This window comes from Anas acuta, chromosome Z (genome assembly GCF_963932015.1).
Source record: "Anas acuta chromosome Z, bAnaAcu1.1, whole genome shotgun sequence".
In the NCBI taxonomy this organism is placed as follows: domain Eukaryota; kingdom Metazoa; phylum Chordata; class Aves; order Anseriformes; family Anatidae; genus Anas; species Anas acuta.
Window position 1 is genome coordinate 4,939,257 of NC_089017.1, and position 14,252 is coordinate 4,953,508.

The 14,252-nt window shown below is 53.7% G+C and overlaps 1 protein-coding gene across 4 annotated transcripts in view; it reads left to right on the forward strand.

Moving 5' to 3' along the window:
* Positions 1-14,252, forward strand: part of CNTFR (ciliary neurotrophic factor receptor) — a 171,249-nt gene that overhangs the window by 21,956 nt on the left and 135,041 nt on the right. The window contains exon 1 of one of the 4 annotated variants that reach the window (XM_068666996.1): positions 3,365-3,390. The exons of the other annotated variants lie outside the window; for them this stretch is intronic. The gene's annotated coding sequence lies outside the window, so the exon portion shown is untranslated. Of the gene's footprint in view, positions 1-3,364; positions 3,391-14,252 lie in introns of those variants that run through there. 4 annotated transcript variants of the gene reach the window in all.

Consider the following 14,252-nt stretch of genomic DNA (forward strand, 5'->3'; position numbering starts at 1 on the left):
CCCCTGAATTATGTGACACCTCACACCTTGGACACCCTGGCACTGAGGTGCTGCATGCCATGGCACAGAAGGTCCCTGCTTGCTCTTGGCTGTTCCTGCAAGCTGAACTGTGCCAGGCTCCAGCTTCGGGGCTGGTTTCCTGCTTGTCCTCCGAGCCGTGCCACCAGCCAGCAGACTCCAAACCTGGTGGTCCATCGGGGCACAGCGCAGGAGCATCTCTTGGCACCTGCTCCCAGGCTCTTGGCTGCAAGCCATCCGGTGTCTGCCATCTAAGCTCGGAGGGGACAGGCGTGCTGAGGGGCTGATCTTGCCAGCTGCTGGCAATAGCTCATTTTAATTTCCGTAATGGACCTGGTTCCTGCGGAGATGGTCCGCGGAGAGATAAATCACAAGGTTTGGAGAAGTGGTGGAGGCGCCAAGTGAAGGAAGAGCCCATCTAGTTCCCATCCAGTTTATTCCTCTGTCTGTTGTCTTTGCCAAGGCAGACCTGCTTCCTGCAGTCCTGGATGCTTTCCAGTTATCTTACAGTTTACCAGGCTGGAGATGGTATAAATCACACTCGGAAGATGCTGAACCAGAGAGTTTCCTGACCCTGATGGGGGAAGAGGAACAAGAAAGGCTGAGGAGGGGAGAGAGCTGAGGCCATGAGTAAGTGGGAGATGAGTTCTGGGTAAGCACGAATGTTCAGTGAGCAGAAGCCCTGCTCAGCACGTGGTGAGGCAGTTTGAAAGGAAGGTGATGCTTTGCTGCGGTGTCCTGCCTGTCTCGAGTGCTCAGCATTTGGTGCAGGGGCTGCAGGAGCTGACTCGAAGGTGAGTGGATGAGCATTTGGCAGGGGAAAACAGCACTGCTGGGGGCAGTCCTGTGTGTACTACCCTGAGTCTAGGTCATCCAGACCTCTGCTGCTTCTGTGACAGAGGCTTGTGCTATAGGACAGTGCTCTCTGGTTTCAGCACATGGAGCTCATGCAGCATCTAGCACCACAGGGCTCTTCTGGAAAAAGGGACCTGGGCTGTGCTGCTGAAACAATTTTCCTGTGTCTTCTCATTCAACTGTGTTTCTTTTTTTTTTTTTTTTTTTTTCTGCATCTATACTGATACCCTTTGTACTACACAACTTCTGACAGCGCTGAGCATAGGATCTTTTGGCAGCCAGCTAGTAAGCTGTGGTTCCTGACCATTTTCTTGGAGATCCTCTAAGTGAGAGGGAATTATGAGATGCAGTGTGGGATGGTGGGTGACCTGGGATCTGCACATCTCTCCAGATACCCCGTGGGAAGCTCCAGCCAGCCTTAGCAGCAGGATGGAAGAAGCCAAAGCTCAGCAGCAGGCTGTGCACATGCAACTGAGGGGAAAAAAAAAAAAAGCTTTAAAAAGACTAACGATGAAAAACTTGTGCTTGTCCAAATTCTCTTTGAGACTGACCTGCAGTGTTACCTAGATGAGGAGAAAGCATGGAGTAAGGCAGGACAAAACCCACACAAGTCAATAGTCAAACGGGAATTGAATTCTGCCTTTGGTGCTCCAGCTCTGCCCAGTTAAACCACGCTCCTGTGTTAGTTATGGGAAGCAATGCAGGCTGTGCAGGTGACCCTGGGCTTTGGATGTCCTGGCCAAAGTACAAGCCCATGTGTCAATGGCTGCAGATCCTTCAAGAGCTATTAAGCAGCTTGGTTTGGTTTGTAGCTCCTTGTCCCTGCTCTGGCGTCTTTCCTGTTTGTTTGGGGCTGGTGGAGACCAGAATGAGCTTCACGGCCTGTAATGAGCATGGATAATACGGATCAGAAGTGCTTTGGGAAATGATATTTTCCTTCAATTATCTGCGCTTGTTACTTGTGGCAAGGGGAGGAAGTGCCCTTGAAGGTGAAGGGTGGGTAGAGTTCATGCAGAAACAGCCTTTTCTCTGCTGGTGCTTCAAGTTTGGTTCCCTCCCTCTTTACGCAGGCATTTCTTTGTGCTGATGCCCAGAAGCAGTGCTTGTACGAAGATGCTTGAGTGGGGTTGCTCCGACCTCCATTGCTCCTACAGAAGTGGCTGTGAGTGAGCACATCAGGCTGGGGAGAAGGACTGGGAGTGCAGCGTGATCTGCCTGCAACCAGTTGCTTTCCTCTCTGGACCTTTTCCCCTTCCCCTGCTGTGTCTGTGCAGGCTGTAAATCTTTCAGGGCAGAGCCACTTGCTGCATGCGTGCTGTCGGAGCTGCTGTCTCAGCTGGAGGCTCTGGGCATGCTGCAGGGAATGGCACAAACCAGGGGGGAGGACACGATGGCTTGGCACTGCCCTGGCTATGGGTGAGCCTGGGAGGTGCCTGCGTTGCCAGCAGGGCTCCGGGGGGCTGAAGGGTTTGTGTCAGTCCTAGCCAGCGTGCAAGCTGCCTTCTGAAGGTGCTGGGAAGGCCGTGATGTTGTGGGCAGCTCTGTGTCCCAGGAGTGCCTTGCCCAAACTGCGTTTTAAGGTCAATAATTCAGTCCCTGGAGAAAGTGGAGTAGAAATGAACTTAAAAATGGCAAGCCCTGGGAGGTGTGAAGAGACCCTGGAGGATAGCATTGGAGAAATAATTGGGAAAGGAAGAAATTCAGAAGACAAAACGCATCAAGCAGTGTGGGATTTAAAATGGACCAGAACAGAAGGATGCTCATGCATTTTTTGGCAGGATTGGCAAGAACGGTCAAGCCCTTTAAAACCTTGTAATGTCTGCGGGGATGCTGCTGGATGCCAGATGAGCGTGCAGGATGGGGCTGATGAATGCAACAGGATGAATCTGCAAGTTACAGTGGGGAGGTGTCTGAGCTGTACGATCTCAGTCCTCCTAGCCAGAAAGGCTTTTTCGCAGTACTGCCAGGGAGAAGTAAATACAAGGGAGACAATAGGTCTATTAAATAGAATTGGTTTCTCACCAATTTCTTCTCCCTCCTCAAATGACTGAGATCTTGAACATCTTTTTATATCCGTCCTTAGCGAGATTAAAAGAGCCAAAAGTGGTGGAGGGGAGAGCGGAGTGGAACAAAAGACGACTGCACAGAAATAGCTATTGAGGAAAGCGTGAGGGTTCTTCGCAAGCCTCTCGAACGCTTGGCTAACCTTGGCAAGAACATTTCAGGGCACGCAGGGAGTTAGTGACCGAATGTAAATAGCGGGTGTCACCTCCCTGTGGAAGAGGGGAGCCCGGTGCCAGGGGTGGGCACAGGTCGGAGGGACGAGGCAGGGCTCCCAGGCTGCGCTGCCCAGTAGGTCACCGCTCCCCTGAGGGAGCAACGTGCTGTCTGCCGGCAGCGTGACTCCCCAGGATGCGGCTCTGATGGGATTACAGCTCCAGCCTGGCAGCTGCGGATCTGTGCCATGTATTACTCAGCTCCAGCAGGCATCCTGGGCAGCTTTGTTCGGAAGGCAGGGTGAGCGCGGTGATGGGAGGGAGGGGGGCGGCGCAGGTGGTGGTGTTGCTGCTGGGTTTTAGGGCAGTGTCCGAAGTAAAGGCTTCAGGTCCTCCCTGCTGAAAGATGTTTCAGGGCACGAGCAGGAATGTGGCGCATGAGGCTTCAAAATGCTGGAGAAGTGTATGGGATGCCTGTTCTGATCTCGTGAGGTTGCTGGTCTGTCCTAATTTATCCCCCTGATCTGCTGAGGGTAGCTGACTGGCATTTTAAAAACATCATCTGGGGGATGCCTTGGGTGTTGCTGCATGGTTGGGCTTCTGGCTCATCTTTGTGGCTGCTCTGAGAGGGACCAGGGCATCTGCGCTGCTCACCTGCCCTCCCTGATCAGTGTTTGGGACTTAGGGGTGGGATGGCTTGCAAGTGGACCCAAGAGATGGGCAAAACACTCCCAACCCCAGGCGAGTTTGCTCTGTTAATGACCTCCGTGCTGAGTTGTCTCTTTTGCTGTTGTGGTGCAGGGTCTGAGCCCTTTCCAAGCCTGCCCTTTCTATACCACGTGTCCTGTGGCCAGTGATAATGACAATATTTATGGCTGTGGCCTCTTCTCACCCCATGGGCAGGGTGTTTAGCAGGAGCCTTGGATGAGGGCAGACATGACCTGTTCCCCCTTGGCTGCCCTGGAGCAGGTTCCCTGCTGCCAGCAGAAATCCCTTCCCTGCGCTGGTACTTCTGCATGCGGTGATTAAGTCTTCTCCTGATTGCCTCTTGGCTTAGCTGAACCAACTGAGCACTCGAGCCTGTGGCTGCACAGCAGGCTTTCCAGATCCTGACTCATTCTCCTAATTTGTCTTGGATGCTGTTCTACTTCCACAACCTTTTTTTTTTTTTTTTTTTTTTTTGCAAGCGTGGAGGTAGCAGCCAGGAGTAGCCTTGCCATGCTGCAACAATAGCTAATACCATGCTCGTGCTGTTCGGGATATGCTCCCTGGTGTACGCAAGGTAATTTTCCCCTTTAATTATACTGCTGCCCTTGAACAGCCTGACTTGCGTGTAGGAGCCACAGAGGAGACCTGGGACTGTGCTCCGGGATACGTGAGGCTCAAGCAGGTTGCAGGATTTGGTTGTGCTCGGTCCGGGAGAGGACGCAGCGAGGTGTGGAGGGGAGCTGGGTGCCCTCGTGACGGGGGCTTGCAGCTGATGCAGCAGGGTTTTGCTTATGCCACAGCCCCGGTGTCTGAGGGTAGGGATGAAATAGTGATGATTACTTGGGAGGATCAGCTTTCCGCTGAGCAAGTAGGTGGAAAGTCAGGCAACAAAATTAGCTGAATACACAAACAGTCTGGGCTGGAAGCAGCTCTCTCCCCAGGGAGGGATTAAGGCATGTGGTGTCTCATGTAGCGGCGATGGCCCGTGTGCTCTCGGTGCTCTGGGCTGGCAGTTGTTGAGCTGCTGGCTTTGTGCTCCCAGCCCCTTTCCGGTGACCAGCTGGGCTTTAATTTCTCCTGACATGCCCCCAGCCCTCCCTGCGGATCCTTTCCTGCAGGCAGGCGGGTGCTCTGCCCCCCAAGCCTTTCCTCCCCAGGGTGCTGAGCTCAGCTTCCCAGGCTTGTCTGCGATTCCCGAGGCTCCACAAGCCCTGTCCCCCTGCTGCTGCTTTGTGCCAGCTGAGCTTGTAGCAGTAGTGAGCATTGTGTGAGACTTCACAAATACATGTAGCTTCGATTGCACTCAGACAAAACCTCCCTGGGCTTCCAGGTGCTCATATCAGCATGTAGGGTCCTGATCAGTGAGCATCCAGCATCCCTCAGCCTGATACATGGGACTGCAGCAGAGCTTGGCAATGGAAACTTGCAGGTTCTCTGTAGTTTGGCTCCCAGATGCCTAGAAATTGGCAGGATGGTGCACGGTGATTTTCCTTGGCTCGCTGGGGTCTGTCTCCATGGGAGGCTGCAGCTGACCAGGGCCCTGCAGGGAGCATCCTGGTTTCCTGTGCTGGTCCGGTACATCCTACCCAAATCCTGTAAAAGGAGAAAAAATAATCACTTGTTGCATGTTTTCTTTTTGAGTGGGTCATATCAGCTGTTCACTGTCATAAGCTCCTTAGCAGGTGGAAACTTTTAGCAAGTAGAAACTTTTTTTTTTTTTTTTAAGCAAGGTGCAAGAACCAAAACCTTTCAGGGAAGCCTCTAGGTTGTCTGCCTTCGGAGATGGGTGAGTGCTCTCCTCCTGAAGCCTGCATAGCATGATGCAGATAAACACTTGGCAAGGGCTGGGCATAAAGCCCTTTGGTGGGTCAGAACTTGCAGTATGTGGTAAGGCAGTAAAAGGCTTGAAAGTGTCTTGTGATGCTGCAAGGAATCTATAATTCTGCTTTTAATTTGTCTGCTGATGAGCAGGGAACGCTAGCAGAAGCCTTAAAGATTCAGCTCTTGTAACTTGCAAAGGAGATGAAACTTGAGGAGCCACCAGGAAAAAAAAAAAAAAAAACAGCAAGGATGCAAAAGGAGAATAAGGAAACTATAAACAGAGGATGAGGAATGAACACGGCAGGGGGGAATTCAGCCTGAAATCATAAGGGCTTTGGACATTTCCTGTGCTGGAAGCATCAGGCTGAGTGTTGTACGAACACTATTGGGGCTTGCAAAGGCTGGCCACGCTGGGTTCGTGCCTGCCACCCTGACCTGCTGGGTGGGATGTGGTGAGCAAGTGGGGATGCGAACCTGCAACCTGGCTCCAGCTCTACCCTGCTGCTGGAAAAGGCAGTCACGGAGCTGTATCACTTCCCTCGTGTTTGCCCAGAGACCCCTGCGTCTTTGGCTAGTAAATTACCAGCCTAAACTTCTCCACAGCAAACTTGCAAGGTAAATAAATATTCTCCTATAGAAACTCCTTTTTTTTTTTTGCAGTTAAATTGACCCCCTTGGTACTTTCATGCATTTCAAGAAGTCGGAACAGTTCACAATTGAAAACAAGCAGTGTTTAGCTCCTGCTGTGAAGGGAAATAGTCAGGCACCAGAAAGACTGTCATTTTAGCTGTGCTCTGACAAAGGAGGGTGTTACAGTAAACTTGCTTATTTCACTGAGGGAGAATTCAGCAGGCTTGACGGAAACCGGATGAGACAGGCACGGTAAATGGATTTTGCTGGCCGAATTGAAAGCAAAGCAACATGCATGTGCAGCGGCTGGTCAAGAATTGACTGCATCTTGCAGAAACCAGGAATGAATTAGGGACAGGGAATTAGCGAGCCCTGAAATAACATCTGTCTGTCTAGCTGCGTTCGGGGCCCCGTTCACCTGTGGCATGCCTCTGCTGGCAATTGAGTGCAGCAAGCGGGGCAGCTCTGCTTAGCTGCTGTGTGCCAGAGGGGTTGGGGTGCCTCAAATGGCACGGGTGGGTTTGGTGTAAGGAAGTCACAGGGGCTGTTTTTGGGTGCAGGGGAGCAGCATCCCTCATTCTCAGCGTTGGATGCTGGGGGTGGTGAGGAGCTGGTGGGCGACACTGGGGTAGAGCGAAGGAGAGGGGGTGTGGAGGGTGCTGAGGGCTTCAGTCCCTTGGGGTGGTGAGGTGTGAGCCCAGCAGGGCAGTGGGAAGCACGATGGGGTGAGCTGTGCTCCCCCCAGGCTGGTGAAGGAGCCCCCGAGCTGCTGCGGGCTCTGGTTAGTGTGCGAGGACAGCTCGAGCAGAACAGCCTTTCTGGCGTTATCCTAAGGTAAACCAGCTCGGCGGGGGAAAAATCCAAATGCCAGAATGAAATGTCTCCTTAATCACAGCCCAACGTGCTTCTCCAACAGGCTCCCGTTTCCTAGCCAGGAGTGACATTGGCCAGGTCCAGTGCACAACAGGGCTTTTGTGCAGCAAATCTGACCCAGAGCTCTAGGAAGATGAGATTCATTCCTCCCCATCAGGAACTGTCCTGCCTTCCCCCCTCAGCGCTGAGGTAGAAATGTGCTTTTTAATACTAATAAGGTGCTCTGTGTCTTGGTAGTGGCTGTATTTACTTTTCTGAAGGGATGTTATATTCTCCATCAGCAAGAATCCAGAACACTTGCCAGTGCTGTGTCCCTTGGCAGGCTGCTGAGCCCCAGCTAGAGATGGAGAGCAGAGCAGAGCTCGAGCAGGGAGCTGCAGTAGCCAGGTGAAAATAAAAATAGAGGCAGGGGCTCTCTAAACTTGTGAGGCTGCTCAGGTACAGGTGGGTTGTGAAGTGCCTGGAGTGCCTGTTTACCATTAGAGCAGTGTGTGTCCCGCAGTGCAGCCCACGACGTGTGTTTGATATGTGGGCTGATGATCCAGAAATGGCTCGTGGACAGTTGTTTTGCATTTTCTGTGCATTTGAAGTCAAAACCAACTGGAATCCCTCTGGGTCACAGACCTTCTGTATGAGGTGCAAACTGGAGATGTGTGTGGACTCAAAGCCTTGGCTACCTGGATCTTGTTCTCTTGGAAGTGGCTGGACCTAGAAGCCTTTTTTTTTTTTGTTTCCCCTGCAGACAGATGCTGGTTGCCTCTGTGTTGGTCAGAGTTATGGCTGCTGTTAGGGTTAAAGGGAAGCCTCATACATCAGGAGGGTGATGGGGGGGGTCTCAGTGTCCAGCATAAACTGAATAATTGTCTGAAAACGAGCTGGTGAGGTGTATCAGCAGAACCTCAGTTCTGCAGGGGTGTCCGTGTCCCTCCTGCTTCCACCATAACTTGTTGCTGTGTGCTTTTGTACGGTCCTGACACTGTTTTCCTCTGGCTTTGTCCCATGCCAGACTCTCCTTGTGCCCCAAGTGCCTGGCTTTCTGCTTGCCTGCTGGGTGCTACCCGCATCCCTGCCTGGCAGCATCCCGGGGGAAGCTTGGATGACCTGGGGCTGCCAGGGGCACACAGCAGGAGGTGCCTTGGAGCAAGAGTGGAGCACGCCAGTGCCACCTCCCTGTGCAGATGCTACCTGTGGGTGCCATCTCCCCTGGGCGAGCAGAAGCAGCATCAGGCTCGGGGAGGCTGCTGAGTGCCTTTTATCAGGAGGCTGAGGCTGCTCCTCGAGGCCCGGAGGACAATGAAGGCGCTGAAGCAGCCAGAGCGCGGCCGGGGGCAGAGGGGGACAGGCAGGGAAGGGGAAGCCATGCAAATGGGGACTTTGATGTGGCTGCGAGGAGCAGGGCTGGAGCATTGTTCCTATCACATCACATCAGTTTCACATTCCTCATGCAGGAGTGATCAACGCTTTCAGGGCCAGACAAAAGAGCGGGGAGATGAACAAAAGCGAGGGGGGGCCTTACCTACTGCAGAATAGAGGCAGAGGATGAATTGCTCTCTTGGCAAGCCATGGAGATGGGCTGGCAGTTGCTGTGCTTTAAAGCACCAGCTTAAAATTTTTCTTTTATTTAAAGGAAAAAGAAGGTAGGTGAAAGGGTTTCCTGTGAGCAGAAAGGGGGATAAATAAGACAGCGTGACAAGTATCCCTGGCCTTTCTGCATTCCCTTGCCCTGTCTCCCCCAGCTGATGACTCAGCTCATCACTGAGCTCCTGGGAGGATGGGCTGGAAAACCTGGGCTTGACCCGGGCTTAAGGTGAGGGTGCATTCAAGGGAGCCTACTCCCCAAAATCCACCCTGCAGGTGGGTTTGGGTGGGGGTGGACGTTGGAGTTGGGCTCTGCAGGGCTGCAGAGGGTTTGAGCATCAGCCCTGGTGCTGGGGAAGAGGTGGTGGAGGGGAGCCGTGGGTTGTAACAGCCCTAAACAGGGTATAAGGGGATGGTGATGAAGCATTCAGCCTCTTCTCATGGGGAGATCCATGCTGCTGCAGGGGATCTTGGTGACCTTTCCTCATAGGACTGGGTTTTACTGGGGCTGGAGAGCAGGAATATGGGGTGGGAGCCAGAACCTGGCACGCAGCGTGCATCTGCTGTGTGCGTGCCTCCCTGCTGCCCTCAGCCGTGGCTGGGGTCTCAGTGGCTGTGCCCAGCATCACCGAGTGCTGGCTCTGCCCCCTGCTTTCCCATCCCTCATCCCTGCCTGTCACTGACCCCTCTCTGCTCTGAGCCTGGGGTCCCTCCTCTGCACCCCTCTGCTGTTCGTTAACCTCTGGAAAAAAACACTTTTTGCTCTAAAACACTTTTTTCCCCCCAATATGCTATTAGCAATTTGGCTTTTGCCGGCGTTAAGCAGCAGGGCTGCATCCCTGATGGGTGATGCTCCCACCTCTCCCACCCTTCCCCAGAAACCTTTTCCCTCGGCAGCCCGAAGCCGAGCATCCTCCCCACCTTGCAGCCGCCCCCTGCTCTCCCAGCCCCGTGCATGGCTCCGGCTGCCCCCTGGCCCTGACCCGCAGCCCCCTCCCCTCCCTCCGGCCCCGGGCCCCTCTGCCTGAAAGGCTGTCAATCACACCGAATTGTCTGGTGGTTTTGTGATGGGGAAAGACTCCCACCAAGGAGTCAAGGGCCAGGCTGAGACCTTTAAACTCGATCCCATTTGTGTCTTAAACAGGAACCCGGCTCCTGGGATGGAGGAGGGGGGTGTTAAGGGGATGCAGAGGCTTGAAAGCCGCCGCTGCCCCTCGCAGAATTTTCTTAGACCCGCTCCCTGTCTGCCCTACGGATGTGCCTGTGGCCCTGGGGTTTAGGGTTTGTTTTGCTTTTTCCAGCCCTCGGAGGGATGAAAGCCTCTGGCTGGCGTGTGAGCCATGCTGGATCCCTAGACAGGGGATGGGGCAGGTGAGGAGGCTGAGCATCCCTCTGTCCTCAGCCTGTATGGGGTCGGGCTCCATCTCCTGCCTGCAGAGGGAAGACTGCCTTCAACAGCAGGCTGATATTCCTATTTTTTTCTATTTTTCTTGCTTTGACGGCAGCAGGGCTGGCAGCAGGGGTTGAGCCCTGTCCCTGCTGGTGGCAGCTGGCTGCCCCAGTCTGCTCATGGCCAGGGAAGGGAGGATGGGGACAGGGCTGGCTGGGGAGCTGGCTTTAGCAGCTCATCCTGTGGCTTCCTCTGCCTGCCTGTGAGCGAAGCTGTTGCTTTTTTTCTTCCCAACTTCTTTCTGAGGTCCACGCAGGTTAGAGACTTCACTGCTTTGCTCCCCAACGGGAGGAGGCGAGTCTCTCTCCACCCGACTGAGCTGTGTTTTCTGGAGAAGCCTGGAGCTGCCTCAGACGTGTACAAGCTCAGAAATGCAGTGGCTGTGTTTGTTTTTGTGTTCTGGGCAAAGGCAGGGTCGCTGCCAGTGCTAAGTAAATACAGAGCTGCCCTGATGAGAGGCTGCGGTAGCCAGGGCCACGCTCGCTGCCTGCGTGAAGCCAGATGGATCCATCTGGGGACTCCAGCAGCAGCCTTCCTGCCACTAGCGAAGGCAGAGCCACTGGCATTTGGATTACCAGTTCTCCCGTGCTTTTAACAGAGTGCCAATGTTTGACAAAACCATTAAGTTAAATTAAGCCCTACGCATTTCAAATGGATTCGGAGACTCCTGGCTGACTTGCTATTAGCAGAGCTGTCTCTTCTCCCTTTCGTCTTTCCTTTTTTTTTCCCCCCCCTTTTTTCCTTCTCCTCTATTCAATTCCCCTTGCGTAGCTGGCTTTACTGCTGACATTGAAAGCAAAACACGGGGATGGCACTGCTTTGAGTCCAGGTCTGCTCCAGTGGCCAGGGAGGGAGCCTGAAAGGTGTTTGCGTGGGGCAAGCCCTGTGTCCTGCAGGGCATGGGCTGGCTGGGGATGCTCAGGTCCCTGCATGGCCCCTGGCTGCTCCCCTCTTGGCCAGTGCCAGATTTCTGTTATTTATGGCACAGGTTGCTGCTTTGCTGGGCAGTTTCCAGATAGTGATGCTTGGAGGGGTAGGGGTAGGAGCAGGAGCAGCAGTGCCTGTTCTGGTCACCTTGACTCACCTCAGGCAAAAGCAAGGGGCTTTAAGGAGGTGTAAAATAACCTTATAAATGGCTGTGACCCAACCTCTGCTCTGTGGTGATGGCTGCTTTGTGCCCCTGCACCACTCTTTATGCCTGCAGGGGATTGCTGTTGTCTTATCTCCAAGGTGAGCTGTTCTGCTCGCTGGGGGGAGGGATGCCACAGCCTTCCCCCTGCCCATTTAATGTAGTTTTTCTTGGGCCAGGAGAGCACCCTGTGGCTGCCCCATTGGGTATTTGGGGATGGGCTGTGGAGTCGGAGAGCACCAGCCCACCCACACCAGCAGGTCAGGGTGGGCTCTGGGGGCTGAAGGCGGCTGCTGGGGTGTGAGTGGGGTCAGAAGAAGGAGAGCAGTGGCACCACAGGGGGCTTAAAGGCTTGTTATAGCATAGGGGAGATGGCTTTTCGAGTAGTAAATGTGCTGAGGAGGATCTGGTGGAGCTCATGGCTGAGGGAGAAGATGCAGCATTTGGATGGGGGACCAAAGCTGGAAACGGGCTGCTGGTGTTTGGGGCTGGCAACACTTACCTGGTCCTGGAAGCATGCTGTGCCAAGTGCCCACCCGGCAGACACCAGCCCATGTAGCAGCAGGTTTCAGAATGCTTGTTGTGGGTTTTGTGGGCACTGCAAGCCCTGGGGAGAGCTGGGATGCTCTGCTGGAGCAGCCTTCCTGCTGGGCATCGCACTGAGTGCCCTCAAGCACCTTTTTCCTCGTGCACCCTTTGGTGCTTTGGGCCAGTGTTTATGGTGTTGCTCTGAGATGTGCCCTCCTGATGGAGAACAGACTTCAGCAGGACCAAGCAGTTGGTCTTGGGTGCCCATGGCTGGAGCATTAAACCACGGGGAGCATCTCCGGGTGAACCCCCAGCACCACGGAGCTCTCTGACGTTGAGCACGTACCCTCATCCTGGTGGGTGCCACCCTCCCCTTGGTATCCTGTTTCTCTGGGTTGGGTGCTCTCATTATTTCTGTGCTCATTAATGCTGATACGCTCAATTGCATCAGCTCATTTCCAGGGCCCAAGTGCGATCCTGCTCCTTCATTTGCATCCCTGCTGCCTTGCTGTTGCCCAGGCAATGCCAGGTGCTTTGACATCATTACCCAGCCGACTGGCATCCTCTCTGCCCCATTAACCTTGCCATAATTGACTTCGGATTGAAGGAACGGAAGGAAAAAAAAAGTGTTGAAACGTCAGCTCTTTGCCTCGCCATGGAGCAGGTTTCTTTGTTTTCTGTGCAGGGAGAGCTGTGGCAGTGTCTAGGTTTGGGGAAGGTTGTCTTGTCCTCTGGGTGGTGTGTGTGCAACCTGTCGTTGCTTAAAATACTTCCCCCCCTATTGCTTCGCAGGGGGATGTGGTGTCAAAACTCATCGGTAGTTGTCATTGGGGAAAAATTGGGTTTGTGGAGGGGAGGAAGGCTGGCGGAGGAGCTGGGAGCAGCAGCTCTGGGCATCCTGGGGAAGGGGAGGTGAAGCAGGGAGGTCTTGATGTTTGCAGCCCATGATGGGTGAGGAGATGCGGGAGCCAGGCTTGTTTTTGGAAGCCCCCAGGAATGGGGTGGGAGCCAACAGCCCTGTGTGGAGCAGGCAGCTGCCTGTCAGACACCGAGAGGTTCCTCTTCCCTGCCAGGGAGGTCAAACCCTGCCACAGGAGTGGGAGGTGGGAAATGTTCAAAATGTTCAGCAATCTTCTCAGTTAAACTTTTTTTTTCTTTTTTTTTTTCTTTTTACTTGTGTTGAAATAGCACAATTATTTTTCTGGAGTTTTTCCTATTTTAAGGTAGAATTGGCCTTTGTCAAGTTTTCAGCTTGCTTCCTTTTTAGCCAGTCACCTAAGCAGATGCTTTTGCTCCAGGATCTTTTCCACCGAATTACCACCACCCAACGAGTTTCCCTGCGCAGTTTTCTGTCCACTTGAGTCACTTTTATTTATTCACCCCCTGCTTGTGCAGCACCTCCGTGGCCAAGTCCTCCTGCGCTTGCTCATGTCTCGTGCTGGACGTCCAGCAGTGTTAAGGAGTTGTTATAACTCATTGCCTATTAATATTACTATTTAATTACTGAGGAGGCAATCCTGTGCTATTTTTCGGAGTTTTCCAAAGCACAGAGCTGGTAAATTTGTGTCAGGACGGGGTGCTTCAGCTCCAGGGTCTTGTGCTGGCTGGGGGTGTTGCGTAGCACTTTCTGGCTACCTGGAGCATCCTGAGATGTGGGGGTGAGGTTGGATGTGGAGGCTGGTTGGAAAGCAGGGAGCCATCCTGACAGGTGGGTGTGATGCATAAAGCTTCCCTGCCTTCATATCTAGATGACCTGGCTGATTGTCCTGGGGCAAACCTGGCTTTACTCCGTGACAGCGCATTGCAGGGAGCTGCGTGGGATGGTTTTGGCTTGGTGTGGATGCGTCCTGTCGAGAGGCACGTGCGGAGCAGCCTGGGTGCTCTGCTGTCCTCCCACGCCCTCAGTCCTGCTGCCACAGCCAGCCCAATGCTTCTGGAGCCCATCCATGTGTCTGGCATGCTCTGCGAGGGGCTGGCAGGACCCTGGCTTCCCTCTGCGCCCAGGAGCAGCTCCAGCAGTTCAGGTTGCTTGGCCGGGTGGTCATCCTCCTTGCAGCTCCTGGTGGGTTTCCCTTCCCTTTCCATGTGGGTTTTTTCTCTTCCTGGCTGCAGCAGCTCACAGCAGTGCGTGGGGGTTATTCCTTGCCTGCTGAGCACCTTTTGCACAGCAAGGGAAGGTCCATGCAGTGGAGGAATCAGCATTGCCCTGCTAGGGTTAGCAGCGAGAGAGGCAGAGCGCTCCTGCCCTGTGCATTCCTCCCATCCCTTGCATGGGCTGTGCCTGTGGTTTTCTTCATGTTTCCCAAACCGGTTGCTGCTTCACTTCTTGAAGACTGTCAGAGTGAATGTCTTGGACAGGGAAGGAAAATCTTTCCATGCCTCACCTTGCGGAGGAGGCAGAATAAAGATCATGTACTAACGTGCACGGCTATGGGAACGATGGAGA